The sequence below is a fragment of the Bombina bombina genome, chromosome 4, assembly GCF_027579735.1.
Source record: "Bombina bombina isolate aBomBom1 chromosome 4, aBomBom1.pri, whole genome shotgun sequence".
Classification (NCBI taxonomy): Eukaryota; Metazoa; Chordata; class Amphibia; order Anura; family Bombinatoridae; genus Bombina; species Bombina bombina.
Window position 1 is genome coordinate 355,902,657 of NC_069502.1, and position 18,629 is coordinate 355,921,285.

At 34.1% G+C, this 18,629-nt stretch overlaps 1 protein-coding gene across 1 annotated transcript in view; it reads right to left on the reverse strand.

Annotated features, from left to right (window-relative positions):
• Positions 1-18,629, reverse strand: part of BCHE (butyrylcholinesterase) — a 582,206-nt gene that overhangs the window by 268,637 nt on the left and 294,940 nt on the right. The window lies entirely within an intron of this gene.

The window sequence follows — 18,629 nt, forward strand, 5'->3', positions numbered from 1 at the left end:
TGGAAAGAAAACACATTTTCAAAATGTTTGCGTTTTTCAAGATGGCTGCCCCACCAAATGATTAATACTTTCATCACGATCAGATGTAACTCTAGGTGACAATATATGGTTATACAGCAAATTTCACAGCTTTAACATAAGCGGTTGGAAAGAAAACACATTTTCGAAATTTTCTCATAAACCAATATGGCTGCCACAGCTTGTGAGTAATTCCTTCAACATGAACAACTGTGACTCTAGGTCACAATATAAGGTTATACAGCAAGCATCACAGTTCTAACATAAGGAGTTGCAGAGAAAATAGATTTTCGAAATATTCGCATAAAACAAAATGGCTGCCAGATCTTATGATATACAGCCTCCATATTATGCACAATAATTGTCACCAAAGATCTCAATAAACATGGCAAAAATAAAGCATTTTTGTAAAACGGTTTTTGTTTTATTATTAATTTAAAAATATCGTTAAGCGTTTTTGAACAATTCAAAATGGCTGCCAAACCACATGACATATCAACTTCTCTTGAACAAATCTGAATGTTAGTCATAAGATAAATCTGTAAACAAAATTTCAAGTCTGTGCCATAAGCGGTTTCGGAGAAGAAGATCTTTGTAGTTTTTAAAAAACGCGCATACGAAACAAAATGGCCACCAAACTATGCATTGTATGGCTTTCAAATTGCACATACTAATGCTCACTATAGACCTCTACAATTTGCAGAAGTTTTATGAAAATGTGCAAATGTTTTATTTCACGAAGGCGACTGCGCAGTTCAAATTTTTACTGCAATATTGCCTTTAGGGGTCATGACTATGTGTACTCATGTGTCTGCTGCACTATAATATAGTTAAATAATGTAAACATAATGCATAAAGTACAAATTTACGCAATTAAACAGCGATAAAAAGGGGAATGGCTCATAGCAGCCATGTTGATTATGGAAAATTCGCAGTTTGAACAAACTTGGTAGAGGACCTTGCAGGGAGCACATGTGCAAAATTGCACTTCATTGCACTTAGCGGTTGCAGAGAAGAAGAGGTTTAAAGATTTTCGCACAATTCAAAATGGCAGCTAGGTCATGTGACTAAATCACTTCTCTTGAACAAACTTTATTCTAGGTCAGTACAGCAGTACACACAGCAAGTTTCACAGCTGTAACATAAGCGGTTCTGGAGAAGAAGATTTTCAAGCGGTTGTCGAAATTTGTCGCACAAAGCAATATGGCTGCTAGATCACATGACCTATGAGATTTATTTTGCACAGGATTATGCACAGCATAGATCTTTAGCATAGTGCCAAGTTTCATGAGTTTTTGAGTTATGCTGTTGTTTTTATAAGCACTTGAATAAGTGGCGGAATAATAATAAAAAAAAAAAAAAAAATAATAATAATAATCTTGACAATAACAATAGGTTGTCCTGCAACTTCGTTGCATGGCCACCTAAATATAGCTGCAAGCAGCGATAGAGGTGGCCACGCGCATCGCCTTTGCAATGGCATACAAGCTGTTAAGTCACAATGTATAGCTATACTGCAAATTTCAAAGATTTAACAGAAGCGGTTGCAAAGAAATCACACTTTCGAAATTTTCGCGTAAACCAGATCATATGATATACAGCTTCCATATTATGCACAATAATTCTCACCATAGATGTCAATAAACATGGCAAAAATAAAGCATTTTTGTAAAACGGTTGTTGTTTTATTATTGATTTAAAAATATTGTTAAAGGGACAGTCAAGTCCAAAAAAAACTTTCATGTTTCAAATGGGGCATGTAATTTTAAACAACTTTCCAATTTACTTTTATCACCAATTTTGCCTTGTTCTTTTGGTATTCTTAGTTGAAAGCTAGATCTAGGAAGGCTCATATGATAATTTCTAAGCCCTTGAAGGCCGCCTCTAATCACATGCTTTTGTATTTGCTTTTCACAGCAGCGGAGAGCTAGTTCAGGTAAACCATATAGATAACATTGTGAGCACGCCCGTGGATTGTGGCAGACACTGCACTAATTGGCTAAAATGAAAGTCAATAGATAATAAATAAAATGTCATGTGATCAGGGGTCTGTCAGAAGATGCTTAGATACAAGTTAATCACAGAGGTAAAAAGTATATTATTATAACTGTATTGGTTATGCAAAACTGGGGAATGGGTAATAAAGGGATTATCTATCTTTTAAAACAACAAAAATTCTAGTGTTGACTGTCCCTTTAAGCGTTTTTGAACAATTCAAAATGGCTGCAAAACCACATGACCTATCAACTTCTCTTGAACAAATCTGAATGTTAGTCAAAATATAACTCTGTAAACAAAATTTAAAGTCTGTCCCATAAGCGGTTTTGGAGAAGAAGATTTTTGTAGCTTTTAAAAACAGTGTATACGAAGCAAAATGGCCGCCAAGCTGTGCAATGTATGGCTTTCAAATTGCACATACTAATGCTCACTATAGACCTCTACAATTTTCAGAAGTTTTATGAAAATTTGCAAATGTTTTATTTCACGAAGGTGACTGCGCAATGCGAATTTTAACTGCAATATTGTCTTTGAGGGTTATGACTATGTGTAATCATGTGTCTTTTACACTGTAATATTGTTAAATATTGTAAAACTAATATATAAAGTGCAAAATTACGCAATTAAATGGCGATAAAAAGGTTAATGTCTCACAGCAGCCATGTTGATTATGGAAAAATCGCAATTTTAACAAACTTGGTAGAGGACCTTGCAAGGAGCATATATGCAAAATTGCACTTTATTGCACTAAGCGGTTTAAGAGAAGAAGATGTTTAAAGATTTTCGCAAAATGCAAGATGGCTGCTACATCATGTGACCAAGGCACTTCTGTTGAGCAATGGCAAATGTAGGTCATAGCAGCAATAAGCACAGCAAGTTTCAGAGTTGCAACTTAAGCAGTTCCAGAGCTAAAGATTATTAAGCAGTTCTCGAAATTTGTCGCAAAAAACAATATGGCTGCGTAACCTTATGACCTATGAGTTCAATATTGCATGAGATGTAGCAGAGCAATAGGCTGTACCAGCATACCTGATTTCAAGAGTTTAGCATAAGTAATTTGTGTTTTGTGAGCAATTGAATCAAAAGAGGCAGTATTGAATTATAAATAATTACGATAAAAATAAAACTAATATTGCTGCCGCATCATGTGACTGATTCTCTCCTAATTAGCAATTGTGAATCTAGGTCGCCATATAAGTTTATACAGCAAATTTCACAGTTCTTACATAAGTGGTTGCATAGAAAATAGACTTTCGAAATATTCGCGTAAACCAAGATGGCTGCTTGATCGTAACATATACAGCCTCCATATTATGCACAATAGTGCTCACTATAGATGTCAATAAACATGGCAAAAATAAAGCATTTTTGTAAAACGGTTTTTGTTTTAATATTAATTTAAATATATCGTTAAGCAATTTTGAACAATTCAAAATGGCTGCCAAACCACATGACGTATCAACTTCTCTTGAACAAATCTGAATGTTAGTCATAAGATAACTCTATAAACAAAATTTCAAGTCTGTTCCATAAGCGGTTTCGGAGAAGAAGATTTTTATAGTTTTAAAAAATGGCGCATACGAAACAAAATGGCCGCCAAGCTATGCAATGTATGGCTTTAAAATTGAACATACTAATTCTCACTATAGACCTCTATAATTTTCAGAAGTTTCATGAAAATTTGCAAATATTTTATTTCTTCCCGGCGACTGCGCAATGCTTTTTTTAACTGCAATATTGTCTTTAAGGGTTATGACTATGTGTAATCATGTTTCTATTACACTGTAATATTGTTAAATATTGTAAAACTAATGTATAAAGTGCAAAATTACGCAATTAAATGGCGATAAAAAGGTTAATGTCTCACAGCAGCCATGTTGATTATGGAAAAATCGCAGTTTGAACAAACTTGGTAGAGGAACTTGCAAGGAGTATATGTGCAAAATTGTGCATTATTGCACTAAGCGGTTTAAGAGAAGAAGATGTTTAAAATTTTTCGCAAAATGTAAGATGGCTGCTACATCATGTGACCAAGTCACTTCGGTTGAGCAATGGCAAATCTAGGTCATAGCAGCACTAAGCACAGCAAGTTTCAAAGTTGCAACATAAGCAGTTCCAGAGCTAAAGATTATTAAGCAGTTCTCGAAATTTGTCGCAAAAAACTATATGGCTGCGTAACCTTATGACCTATGAGTTCAATATTGCATGAGATCTAGCATTTCAATAGGCTGTACCCGCATACCTGATTTAAAGAGTTTAGCATAAGTAATTTGTGTTTTGTGAGCAATTGACTCAAAAGAGGAAGTATTAAATTACAAATAATTACGATAAACATAAAACCGATATTGCTGCCGCATCATGTGACTGATTTTCTCCTAATGAACAATTATGAATCTAGGTCACAATATAAGACTGTACAGCAAATTTCACAGTTCTTACATAAGCGGTTGCAGAGAAAATAGACTTTCTAAATTTTCGCGTAAACAAAGATGGCTGCCCGATCGTAAGATATACAGCCTCCATATTACGCACAATAGTGCTCACTATAGATGTCAATAAACATGGCAAAAATAAAGCATTTTTGTAAAACGGTTTTTGTTTTATTATTAATTTAAATATATCGTTAAGCAATTTTGAACAATTCAAAATGGCTGCCAAACAACTTGACGTATCAACTTCTCTTGAACAAATATGAATGTTAGTCATAAGATAACTCTATAAACAAAATTTCAAGTCTGTCCCAGAAGCGGTTTCGGAGAAGAAGATTTTTATAGTTTTTAAAAATGGCGCATACGAAACAAAATGGCCGCCAAGCTATGCAATGTATGGCTTTCAAATTGCACATACTAATGCTCACTATAGACCTCTACAATTTGCAGAAGTTTCATGAAAATTTGCAAATGTTTTATTTCACGAAGGCGATTGCGCAATGCGAATTTTAACTGCAATATTGTCTTTAAGGGTTATGACTATGTGTAATCATGTGTCTATTACACTGTAATATTGTTAAATATTGTAAAACTAATGTATAAAGTGCAAAATTACGCAATTAAATGGCGATAAAAAGGTTAATGTCTCACAGCAGCCATGTTGATTATGGAAAAATCGCAGTTTGAACAAATTTGGTAGAGGGCCTTGCAAGGAGCATATGTGCAAAATTGCGGGTCATTGCACTAAGCAGTTTAAGAGAAGAAGATGTTTGAAAATTTTCGCAAAATGCAAGATGGCTGCCACATCATGTGACCAAGGCACTTCTCTTGAGCAATAGCAATTTTCGGTCATAGTAGCACTAAGCACAGCGAGTTTCAAAGTTGTAACATAAGCAGTTCCAGAGCTAAAGATTTTTAAGCGTTTGTCGAAATTTGGCGCAAAAAGCAATATCGCTGCCAGAGCATGTGACCTATGAGTTCAATTTTGCATGAGATGTAGCACAGCAATAGGCTGTACCAGCATACCTGATTTTAAGAGCTTTGCAAAAACAGTTAAGCAGTTATGGGCAATTGAATACAAAGCTTGGCGGAATAAAAAGAATAAATATAGCTGCAAGCAGCGATAGAGGTGGCCATGCGCATTGACATTGCAATGGCATACAAGCAGCTAAGTCACAATATAAAGCTTTATAGAAGTTTTTACAATTCTAACATTAGCAGTTGGAAAGAAAACACATTTTCGAAATTTTTGCGTTTTTCAAGATGGCTGACCCACCATATGACCAATACTTTCATCACGATCAGATGTAACTCTAGGTCACAAGATTTTGTTTTACAGCAAATTTCACAGCTTTAACATAAGCGGTTGGAAAGTAAACACATTTTCAAAATGTTCGCGTAAACCAATATGGCTGCCACAGCTTGTGACCAATTCCTTCAACATGAACAACTGTGACTCTAGGTCACAATATAAGGTTATACAGCAAGTTTCACAGTTCTAACATAAGCGGTTGCAGAGAAAATAGATTTTCGAAATATTCGCGTAAAACAAAATGGCTGCCAGATCATATGATATACAGCCTCCATATTATGCACAATAATTGTCATCATAGATGTCAATAAACATGGCAAAAATAAAGCATTTTTGTAAAACGGTTTTGTTTTATTGATAATTTAAAAATATTGTTAAGCATTTTTTGAACAATTCAAAATGGCTGCCAAACCACATGACCTATCAACTTCTCTTGAACAAATCTGAATGTTAGTCATAAGATAACTCTGTAAACAAAATTTCAAGTGTGGGCTTAAGCGGTTTCGGAGAAGAAGATTTTTATAGTTTTTAAAAACAGCGCATACGAAACAAAATGGCCACCAAGCTATGCATTGTATGGCTTTCAAATTGTACATACTAATGCTCCCTATAGACCTCTAAAATTTGCAGAAGTTTCATGAAAATTTGCAAATGTTTTATTTCACGAAGGCGACTGCGCAGTGCAAATGTTGACTGCAATATTGCCTTTAGGGGTCATGACTATGTGTAATCATGTGTCTGCTGCACTGTAATATAGTTAAATAGTGTAAATATAATGCATAAAGTGTAAATTTACGCAATTGAACAACGATAAAAAGGCGAATGGCTCATAGCGGCCATGTTAATTATTGAAAGTTCGCAGTTTGAACAATCTTGGTAGAGGACCTTGCAAATAGCACATGTGCAAAATTGAGCTTCAATGCACTTAGTGGTTTCAGAGAAGAAGATGTTTAAAGATTTTCGCACATTTCAAAATGGCAGCTAGATCATGTGACTAAATTACTTCTCTTGAACAAACTTTATTCTAGGTCAGAACAGCAATACACACAGCAAGTTTCATAACTGTAACATAAGCGGTTCAGGAGAAGAAGATTTTCAAGCGTCTGTTAAAATTTGAAGCAAAAAGCAATATGGCTGCTAGATCACATGACCTATGAGATTTATGTTGCACAGGATTATGCACAGCATAGATCTTTAGCATTGTGCCAAGTTTCATGAGTTTTTGAGTTATGCTGTGATTATTATAAGTATTTGAAAAAAAACGGCTGAAAAATAATTTTAATAATACAAGCAATAACAAATAATAATATAGCTGCAAGCAGCAATAGAGGTGGCCAAGCGCATTGCCTATGCAATGGCATACAAGCACCTAAGTAACAATATATAGCTATAATGCAAGTTTTTGCAGTTCTAAGATAAACAGTTGGAAAGAAAACACATTTTTTAAATTATTGCGTTTTTAAAGATGGCTGCCACACTATATGACCAATACTTTCAGCGTGAACAGATGTAACTCTAGGTCACATTTTATGGTTATACAGCAAATATCAAAGCTTTAACATAAGCGGTTGCAAAGAAAACACATTTTCAAAGTTTTTGCGTTATTCAAGATGGCGGCCATACCATGTTACCAATACTTTCAACATGAACAGATGTAACTGTATGTCACAATATAAGGTTATACATAAAGTTTCACAGTTCTAACATAAGTGGTTGCAGAGAAAATAGATTTTCGAAATTTTCGCAAAAATCAAAATGGCTGCCAGAATATATGATATATAGTCTCCATATTATGCATAATAGTTGTCACCATAGATGTTAATAAGCATGGCAAAAATAAAGCATTTTGGTAAAACGGTTTTAGTTTTATTATTAATTTGAAAATATCGTTAAGCATTTTTGAGCTATTCAAAATGGCTGCCAAACCACATGGCGTATCAACTTCTCTTGAACAAATCTGAATGTAAGTCATAAGATAACTCTATAAACAAAATTTCAAGTCTGTGCCATAAGCGGTTTCGGAGAAGAAGATTTTTGTAGTTTTTAAAAACAGCGCATTCGAAACAAAATGGCCGCCAAGCTATGCAATGTATGGCTTTCAAATTGCACATACTAATGCTCACTATAGACCTCTACAATTTGCAGAAGTTTCATGAGAATTTGCAAATGTTTTATTTCACGAAGGCGACTGCGCAGTACGACTTTTACCTGCAATATTGGCTTTAGGGGTCATAACTGTGTGTAATCATGTGTCTGCTGCACTGTAATATAGTTAAATAGTGCAAATATAATGCATAAAGTGCAAATTTACGCAATTAAACAACGATAAAAAGGCAAATCGCTCATAGCAGCCATGTTGATTATGGAAAATTTGCATTTTTAACAATCTTGGTAGATGACCTCGCAAAGAGTACATGTGCAAAATTGCGTTTTATTGCACTTAGCGGTTTCAGAGAAGAAGATGTTTAAAGATTTTCGCACATTTCAAAATGGCAGCTAGATCATGTGACCAAATCACTTGTCTTGAACAAACTGTATTCTAGGTCAGTACAGCAGTGCACACAGCAAGTTTCACAACTGTAACATTAACGGTTCCAGAGAAGAAGATTTTCAAGCGTTTGTCAAAATTTGTCGCAAAAAACAATATGGCTGCTAGATCACATGACCTATGAGATTTATATTGCATAGGATTATGCACAGCATAGATCTCTAGCACTGTGCCAAGTTTCATGAGTTTTTGAGTTATGCTGTTGTTATTATAAGCATTTGAAAAAAACGGCGGAAAAATAATAATAATAATAATAATAATAATAATAATAAAAATAATAATAATAATAATAATAATCTGAGCAAAAACAATAGGTGTCCAGCACTATAGTGCTTGGCCACCTAAATATAGCTGCAAGCAGCAATAGAGGTGGCCAAGCGCATCGCCTTTGCAATGGCATACAAGCTGCTAAATAACAATATATAAATATATAGCAAATTTCACAGCTTTAACTTAAGCGGTTGCAAAGAAAAAACATTTTCGAAATTTTTGCGTAAACCAATATGGCTGCCATAGCTTGTGACCAATTTTTGCAACATGAGCAACTGTGACTCTAGGTCACAATATAAGGTTACACAGCAAGTTTTACAGTTCTAACATAAGCGTTTGCAGAGAAAATAGACTTTCAATATTTTCGCGTAAACCAAGATGGCTGCCCAATCATAAGATATACAGCCTTCATATTAGTTTTTAAAAACAGCGCATACGAAACAAAATGGCCGCCAAGCTATGCATTGTATGGCTTTCAAAGTGTACATTCTAATGCTCACTATTTACCTCTAAAATTTGCAAAAGTTTTATGAAAATTTGCAAATGTTTTATTTCACGAAGGTGACTGCGCAGTGCAAATTTTTACTGCAATATTGCCTTTAGGGATCATGACTATGTGTACTCATGTGTCTGCTACACTGTAATATAGTTAAATAGTGTAAACATAATGCATAAAGTGCAAATTTACGCAATTAAACAGCGATAAAAAGGCGAATGGCTCATAGCAGCCATGTTGATTATGGAAAATTCACAGTTTGAACAAACTTGGTATAGAACCTTGCAAGGAGCACATGTGCAAAATTGCGCTTCATTGCACTCTGCGGTTGTAGAGAAGAAGATGTTTAAAGATTTTCGCACATTTCAAAATGGCAGCTAGATCAAGTGACTAAATCACTTCTGTTGAACAAACTTTATTGTAGGTCAGTACAGCAGTACACACAGCAAGTTTCACAGCTGTAACATAAGCGGTTCTGGAGAAGAAGATTTTCAAGCGATTGTAAAAATTTGTCGCAAAAAGCAATATGGCTGCTAGATCACATGACCTATAAGATTTATGTTGCACAGGATTATGCACAGCATAGATCTCTAGCATTGAGCCAAGTTTCATGAGTTTTTGATTTATGCTGTGGTTATTATAAGCATTTAAAAAAAACGGCGGAAAAATAATTTTAATAATACAAGCAATAACAAATAATAATATAGCTGCAAGCAGCGATAGAGGTGGCCATGCGCATCGACTTTGCAATGGCATACAAGCTGCTAAGTCACAATATATAGCTATACAGTAAATTTCAAAGATTTAAAATAAGCGGTTGCAAAGAAATCACATTTTCTAAATTTTCGCGTAAATCAATATGGCTGCCACAGCTTGTAACTAATTCCATCAACATGAACAACTGTGTATCTAGGTCACAATATAAGGTTATACAGCAAGTTTCACAGTTCTAACATAAGTGGTTGCAGAGAAAATAGATTTTCGAAATTTTTGCGTAAAACAAAATGGCTGCCAGATCATATAATATAAAGCCTCCATATTATGCACAATAGTTCTCAATATAGATGTCAATACACATGGCAAAAATAAAGCATTTTTGTAAACCGGTTGTTGTTTTATTAATAATTTAAAAATATCGTTAAGCGTTTTTGAACAATTCAAAATGGCTGCCAAACCACATGACGTATCAACTTCTCTTGAACAAATCTGAATGTTAGTCATAAGATAACTCTATAAACAAAATTTCAAGTCTCTCCTATAAGCGGTTTCGGAGAAGAAGATTTTTATAGTTTGTAAAAATGGCGTATACGAAACAAAATGGCCGCCAAGCTATGCAATGTATGGCTTTCAAATTGCACATACTAATGCTCACTATAGACCTCTACAATTTGCAGAAGTTTCATGAAAATTTGCAAATGTTTTATTTCACGAAGGCGATTGCGCAATGCAAATTTTAACTGCAATATTGTCTTTAAGGGTTATGACTATGTGTAATCATGTGTCTATTACACTGTAATATTGTTAAATATTGTAAAACTAATGTATAAAGTGCAAAATTACGCAATTAAATGGCGATAAAAAGGTTAATGTCTCACAGCAGCCATGTTGATTATGGAAAAATCTCAATTTTAACAAACTTGGTAGAGGACCTTGCAAGGAGCATATGTGCAAAATTGCGCTTTATTGCACTAAGCGGTTTAAGAGAAGAAGATGTTTAAAGATTTTCACAAAATGCAAGATGGCTGCTACATCATGTGACCAAGGCACTTCTGTTGAGCAATGGCAAATCTAGTTCATAGCAGGACTGAGCACAGCAAGTTTCAAAGTTGTAACATTAGCAGTTCCGGAGATAAAGATTATTAAGCGTTTATCGAAATTTGTCGCAAAAAGCAATATGGCTGCGTAACCTTATGACCTATGAGTTCAATATTGCATGAGATGTAGCAGAGCAATAGGCTGTACTAGCATACCTGATTTTAAGAGCTTTGCTTTAGTAGTTCAAAAGTTATGGGCAATAGAAAAAGTGGCGGAATAATAATAATAATAATAATAATAATAAAAAAAATAATAATAATAATAATAATAATCCTGACAATAACAATAGGTTGTCCTGCAACTTCGTTGCATGGCCACCTAAATATAGCTGCAAGCAGCAATAGAGGTGGCCAAGCGCATTGCCTATGCAATGGCATACAAGCAGCTAAGGCACAAAAATAGTTATAAAGCACGTTTTTGCAGTTCTAAGATAAACAGTTGGAAAGAAAACACATTTTTGAAATTATTGCGTTTTTAAAGATGGCTGCTACACTATATGACCAATACTTTCTGCATGAACAGATGTAAATCTAGGCCACATTATATGGTTATACAGCAAATTTCAAAGCTTTAACATAAGCGGTTGCAAAGAAAACACATTTTCGAAGTTTTTGCGCAATTCAAGATGGCAGCCATACCATGTGACCAATACTTTCAACATGAACAGATCTAACTGTATGTCACAATATAAGGTTATACATAAAGTTTTACAGTTCTAACATAAGTGGTTGCAGAGAAAATAGATTTTCGAAATTTTCGCAAAAAACAAAATGGCTGCCAGAATATATGATATACAGTCTCCATATTATGCGCAATAGTTGTCACCATAAATGTCAATAAGCATGGCAAAAATAAAGCATTTTGGTAAAACAGTTTTTGTTTTATTATTAATTTAAAAATATCGTTAAGCGTTTTTGAACAATGCAAAATGGCTGCCAAACCACATGGCGTATCAACTTCTCTTGAACAAATCTGAATGTTAGTCATAAGATAACTCTATAAACAAAATTTCAAGTCTGTGCCATAAGCGGTTTCGGAGAAGAAGATTTTTGTAGTATTTAAAAACAGCGCATTCGAAACAAAATGGCCGCCAAGCTATGCAATGTATGGCTTTCAAATTGCACATACTAATGCTCACTATAGACCTCTACAATTTGCAGAACTTTCATGAAAATTTGCAAATGTTTTATTTCACGAAGGCGACTGCGCAGTGCGAATTTTACCTGCAATATTGCCTTTAGGGGTCATAACTGTGTGTAATCATGTGTCTGCTGCACTGTAATATAGTTAAATAGTGTAAATATAATGCATAAAGTGCAAAGTTACGCAATTAAACAACGATAAAAAGGCGAATTGCTCATAGAAGCCATGTTGATTATGGAAAATTCGCAGTTTTAACAATCTTGGTAGATGACCTCGCAAAGAGTACATGTGCGAAATTGCGCTTTATTGCACTTAGCGGTTTCAGAAAAGAAGATGTTTAAAGATTTTCGCACATTTAAAAATGGCAGCTAGATCATGTGACCAAATCACTTCTCTTGAACAAACTTTATTCTAGGTCAGTACAGCAGTACACACAGCAAGTTTCACAACTGTAACATAAGCGGTTCCAGAGAAGAAGATTTTCAAGCGTTTGTCAAAATTTCTCGCAAAAAACAATATGGCTGCTAGATCACATGACCTATGAGATTTATATTGCATAGGATTATGCACAGCATAGATCTCGAGCACTGTGCCAAATTTCATGAGTTTTTGAGTTATGCTGTTGTTATTATAAGCTTTTGAAAAAAACGGCGGAAAAATAATAATAATAATAATAATAATAATAAATATAGCTGCAAGCAGCAATAGAGGTGGCCAAGCGCATTGCCTATGCAATGGCATACAAGAAGCTAAGTCACAATATATATCTATAAAGCAAGTTTTTGCAGTTCTAAGTTAAAAAGTTGGAAAGAAAACACATTTTTGAAATTATTGCGTTTTTAAAGATAGCTGCCACACTATATGGTCAATACTTTAAGCATGAACAGATGTAACTATAGGTCACATTATATGGTTATACAGCAAATTTCAAAGTTTTAACATAAGCGGTTGCAAAGAAAACACATTTTCGAAGTTTTTGCGTTCAAAATGGCGGCCATACCATGTGACCAATACTTTCAACATGAACAGATGTAACTGTATGTCACAATATAAGGTTATACATAAAGTTTCACAGTTCTAACATAAGTGGTTGCAGAGAAAATAGATTTTCAAAATTTTCGCAAAAAACAAAATGGCTGCCAGAATATATGATATACAGTCTCCATATTATGCACAATAGTGGTCACCATAGATGTCAATAAGCATGGCAAAAATAAAGCATTTTGGTAAAACAGTTTTTGTTTTATTATTAATTTAAAAATATCGTTAAGCATTTTTGAACAATTCAAAATGGCTGCCAAACCACATGACTTATCAACTTCTCTTGAACAAATCTGAATGTTAGTCATAAGATAACTCTATAAACAAAATTTCAAGTCTGTGCCATAAGCAATTTCGGAGAAGAAGATTTTTGTAGTTTTTAAAAACAGCGAATTCGAAACAAAATGGCCGTCAAGCTATGCAATGTATGGCTTTCAAATTGCACATACTAATGCTCACTATAGACCTCTACAATTTGCAGAAGTTTCATGAAAATTTGCAAATGTTTTATTTCACGAAGGCGACTGCGCAATGCGAATTTTACCTGCAATATTGCCTTTAGGGGGCATGACTATGTGTAATCATGTGTCTGCTGCACTGTAATATAGTTAAATAGTGTAAATATAATGCATAAAGTGCAAATTTACGCAATTAAACAGCGATAAAAAGGCGAATCGCTCATAGCAGCCATGTTGATTATGGAAAATTTGCAGTTTTAACAATCTTGGTAGAAGACCTCGCAAAGAGTATATGTGCAAAATTGCGCTTCATTGCACTTAGCGGTTTCAGAGAAGAAGATGTTTAAAGATTTTCGCACATTTCAACATGGCAGCTAAATCATGTGACCAAATCACTTCTCTTGAACAAACTTTATTGTAGGTCAGTACGGCAGTACACACAGCAAGTTTCACAACTGTGACATAAGCGGTTCCAGAGAAGAAGATTTTCAAGTGTTTGTCAAAAGTTGTCGCAAAAAGCAATATGGCTGCTGGATCACATGACCTATGAGATTTATATTGCATAGGATTATGTACAGCATAGATCTCTAGCACTGTGCCAAGTTTCATGAGTTTTTGAATTATGCTGTTGTTATTATAAGCATTTGAAAAAAACGGCGGAAAAATAATAATAATAATAATAATAATAAAAATAATAATAATAATAATCTGAGCAAAAACAATAGGTGTCCAGCACTATAGTGCTTGGCCACCTAATAATAATAATAATAATAAAAATAATAATAATAATCTGAGCAAAAACAATAGGTGTCCAGCACTATAGTGCTTGGCCACCTAAATAATAATAATAATAATAATAATAATAAAAATAATAATAATAATCTGAGCAAAAACAATAGGTGTCCAGCACTATAGTGCTTGGCCACCTAAATATAGCTGCAAGCAGCAATAGAGGTGGCCAAGCGCATTGCCTATGCAATGGCATACAAGCAGCTAAGTCACAATATATAGCTATAAAGCAAGTTTTTGCAGTTCTAAGATAAACAGTTGGAAAGAAAACACATTTTTGAAATTATTGCGTTTTTAAAGATGGCTGCCACACTATATGACCAATACTTTCAGCATGAACAGATGTAACTTTAGGTCACATTATATGGTTATACAGCAAATTTCAAAGCTTTAACATAAGCGGTTGCAAAGAAAACACATTTTCAAAGTTTTTACGTTATTCAAGATGGCGGCCATACCATGTGACCAATACTTTCAACATGAACAGATATAACTGTATGTCACAATATAAGGTTATACATAAATTTTCACAGTTCTAACATAAGTGGTTGCAGAGAAAATAGATTTTCAAAATTTTCGCAAAAAACAAAATGGCTGCCAGAATATATGATATATAGTCTCCATATTATGCACAATCGTTGTCACCATAGATTTCAATAAGCATGGCAAAAATAAAGCATTTTGGTAAAACGGTTTTTGTTTTATTATTAATTTAAAAATATCGTTAAGCGTTTTTGAACATTTCAAAATGGCTGCCAAACCACATGACGTATCAATTTCTCTTGAACAAATCTGAATGTTAGTCATAAGATAACTCTATAAACAAAATTTCAAGTCTGTGCCATAAGCGGTTTCGGAGAAGAAGATTTTTGTAGTTTTGAAAAACAGCGCATTCGAAACAAAATGGCCACCAAGTTATGCAATGTATGGCTTTCAAATTGTACATACTAATGCTCACTATAGACCTCTACAATTTGCAGAAGTTTCATGAAAATTTGCAAATGTTTTATTTCACGAAGGCGACTGCGCAGTGCGAATTTTACATGCAATATTGCCTTTAGGGGTCATAACTGTGTGTAATCATGTGTCTGCTGCACTGTAATATAGTTAAATAGAGTAAATATAATGCATAAAGTGCAAATTTACGCAATTAAACAACGATAAAAAGGCGAATCGTTCATAGCAGCCATGTTGATTATGGAAAATTTGCAGTTTTAACAATCTTGGTAGATGACCTCGCAAAGAGTACATGTGCAAAATTGCGTTTTATTGCACTTAGCGGTTTCAGAGAAGAAGATGTTTAAAGATTTTCGCTCATTTCAAAATGGCAGCTAGATCATGTGACCAAATCACTTCTCTTGAACAAACTTTATTCTAGGTCAGTACAGCAGTACACACAGCAAGTTTCACAACTGTAACATAAGCGGTTCCAGAGAAGAAGATTTTCAAGCATTTGTCAAAATTTGTCGCACAAAACAATATGGCTGCTAGATCACATGACCTATGAGATTTATATTGCACAGGTTTATGCACAGCATAGATCTCTAGCACTGTGCCAAGTTTCATGAGTTTTTGAGTTATGCTGTTGTTATTATAAGCATTTGAAAAAAACGGCGGAAAAATAATAATAATAATAATAATAATAATAAAAATAATAATAATAATAATAATAATCTGAGCAAAAACAATAGGTGTCCAGCACTATAGTGCTTGGCCACCTAAATATAGCTGCAAGCAGCAATAGAGCTGGCCAAGCGCATTGCCTATGCAATGGTATACAAGCAGCTAAGTCACAATATATAGCTTTAAAGCAAGTTTTTGCAGTTCTAAGATAAACAGTTGGAAAGAAAACACATTTTTGAAATTATTGCGTTTTTAAAGATGGCTGCCACACTATATGACCAATACTTTTAGCATGAACAGATGTAACTCTAGGTCACATTATATGGTTATACAGCAAATTTCAAAGCTTTAACATAAGCGGTTGCAAAGAAATCACATTTTCGAAGTTTTTGCGTTATTCAAGATGGCGGCCATACCATGTGACCAATACTTTCAACATGAATAGATGTAACTGTATGTCACAATATAAGGTTATACATAAATTTTCACAGTTCTAACATAAGTGGTTGCAGAGAAAATAGATTTTTGAAATTTTCGCAAAAAACAAAATGGCTGCCAGAATATATGATATACAGTCTCCATATTATGCACAATAGTTGTCATCATAGATTTCAATAAGCATGGCAAAAATAAAGCATTTTGGTAAAACGGTTTTTGTTTTATTATCAATTTAAAAATATCGTTAAGCGTTTTTAAACATTTCAAAATGGCTGCCAAACCACATGACGTATCAATTTCTCTTGAACAAATCTGAATGTTAGTCATAAGATAACTCTATAAACAAAATTTCAAGTCTGTGCCATAAGCGGTTTCGGAGAAAAAGATTTTTGTAGTTTTGAAAAACAGCGCATTCGAAACAAAATGGCCACCAAGTTATGCAATGTATGGCTTTCAAATTGTACATACTAATGCTCACTATAGACCTCTACAATTTGCAGAAGTTTCATGAAAATTTGCAAATGTTTTATTTCACGAAGGCGACTGCGCAGTGCGAATTTTACCTGCAATATTGCCTTTAGGGGTCATAACTGTGTGTAATCATGTGTCTGCTGCACTGTAATATAGTTAAATTGTGTAAATATAATGCATAAAGTGCAAATTTACGCAATTAAACAACGATAAAAAGGCGAATGGCTCATAGCAGCCATGTTGATTATGGAAAATTTGCAGTTTTAACAATCTTGGTAGATGACCTTGCAAAGAGTACATGTGCAAAATTGCGTTTTATTGCACTTAGCGGTTTCAGAGAAGAAGATGTTTAAAGATTTTCACTCATTTCAAAATGGCAGCTAGATCATGTGACCAAATCACTTCTCTTTAACAAACTTTATTCTAGGTCAGCAAAGCAGTACACACAGCAAGTTTCACAACTGTAACATAAGCGGTTCCAGAGAAGAAGATTTTCAAGCGTTTGTCAAAATTTGTCGCACAAAACAATATGGCTGCTAGATCACATGACCTATGAGATTTATATTGCACAGGATTATGCACAGCGTAGATCTCTAGCACTGTGCCAGGTTTCATGAGTTTTTGAGTTATGCTGTTGTTATTATAAGCATTTGAAAAAAACGGCGGAAAAATAATAATAATAATAATAATAATAATAATAATAATAATAAAAATAATAATAATAATAATAATCTGAGCAAAAACAATAGGTGTCCAGCACTATAGTGCTTGGCCACCTAAATATATCTGCAAGCAGCGATAGAGGTGGCCATGCGCAGCGACATTGCAATGACATACAAGCAGCTAAGTCACAATATAAAGCTTTATAGAAATTTTTAGAATTCTAACATTAGCATTTGGAAAAAAAACACATTTTCGAAAATTTTGCGTTTTTCAAGATGGCTGCCCTGCCATATGACCAATACATTCATCACGATCAGAGGTAACTCTAGGTCATAAGATATTGTTTTACAGCAAATTTCACAGCTTTAACATAAGCGGTTGCAAAGATAACACATTTTCGAAATTTTTGCGTAAACCAATATGGCTACCACAGCTTGTGACCAATTCCTTTAACATGAACAACTGTGATTCTAGGTCACAATATAAGGTTACTTAGCTAGTTTCACAGTTCTAACATAAGCGGTTGCAGAGAAATAGATTTTTGACATTTTTGCGCAAAACAAAATGGCTGCCGAATCATATGATATACAGCCTCCATATTATGCACAATTGTTCTTACCATAGATGTCAATAAACATGACAAAAATAAAGCATTTTTGTAAAACGGTTTTTGTTTTATTATTAATTTAAAAATATCGATAAGCATTTTTGAACAATTCAAAATGGCTGCCAAACCACATGACCTATAAACTTCTCTTGAACAAATCTGAATGTTAGTCATAAGATAACTCTATAAACAAAATTTCAAGTCTGTGCCATAAGCGGTTTCGGAGAATTAGATTTTTGTAGTTTTTAAAAACCGTGCATACGAAACAAAATGGCCGTCAAGCTATGCATTGTAGGGCTTTCAAATTGCACATAGTAATGCTCACTATAGACCTCTATAATTTGCAGAAGTTTTATGAAAATTTGCAAATGTTTTATTTCACGAAGGCGACTGCGCAGTGCGAATTGTTACTGCAATATTGCCTTTAGGGGTCATGACTATGTGTACTCATGTGTCTGCTACACTGTAATATAGTTAAATAGTGTAAACATAATGCATAAAGTGCAAATT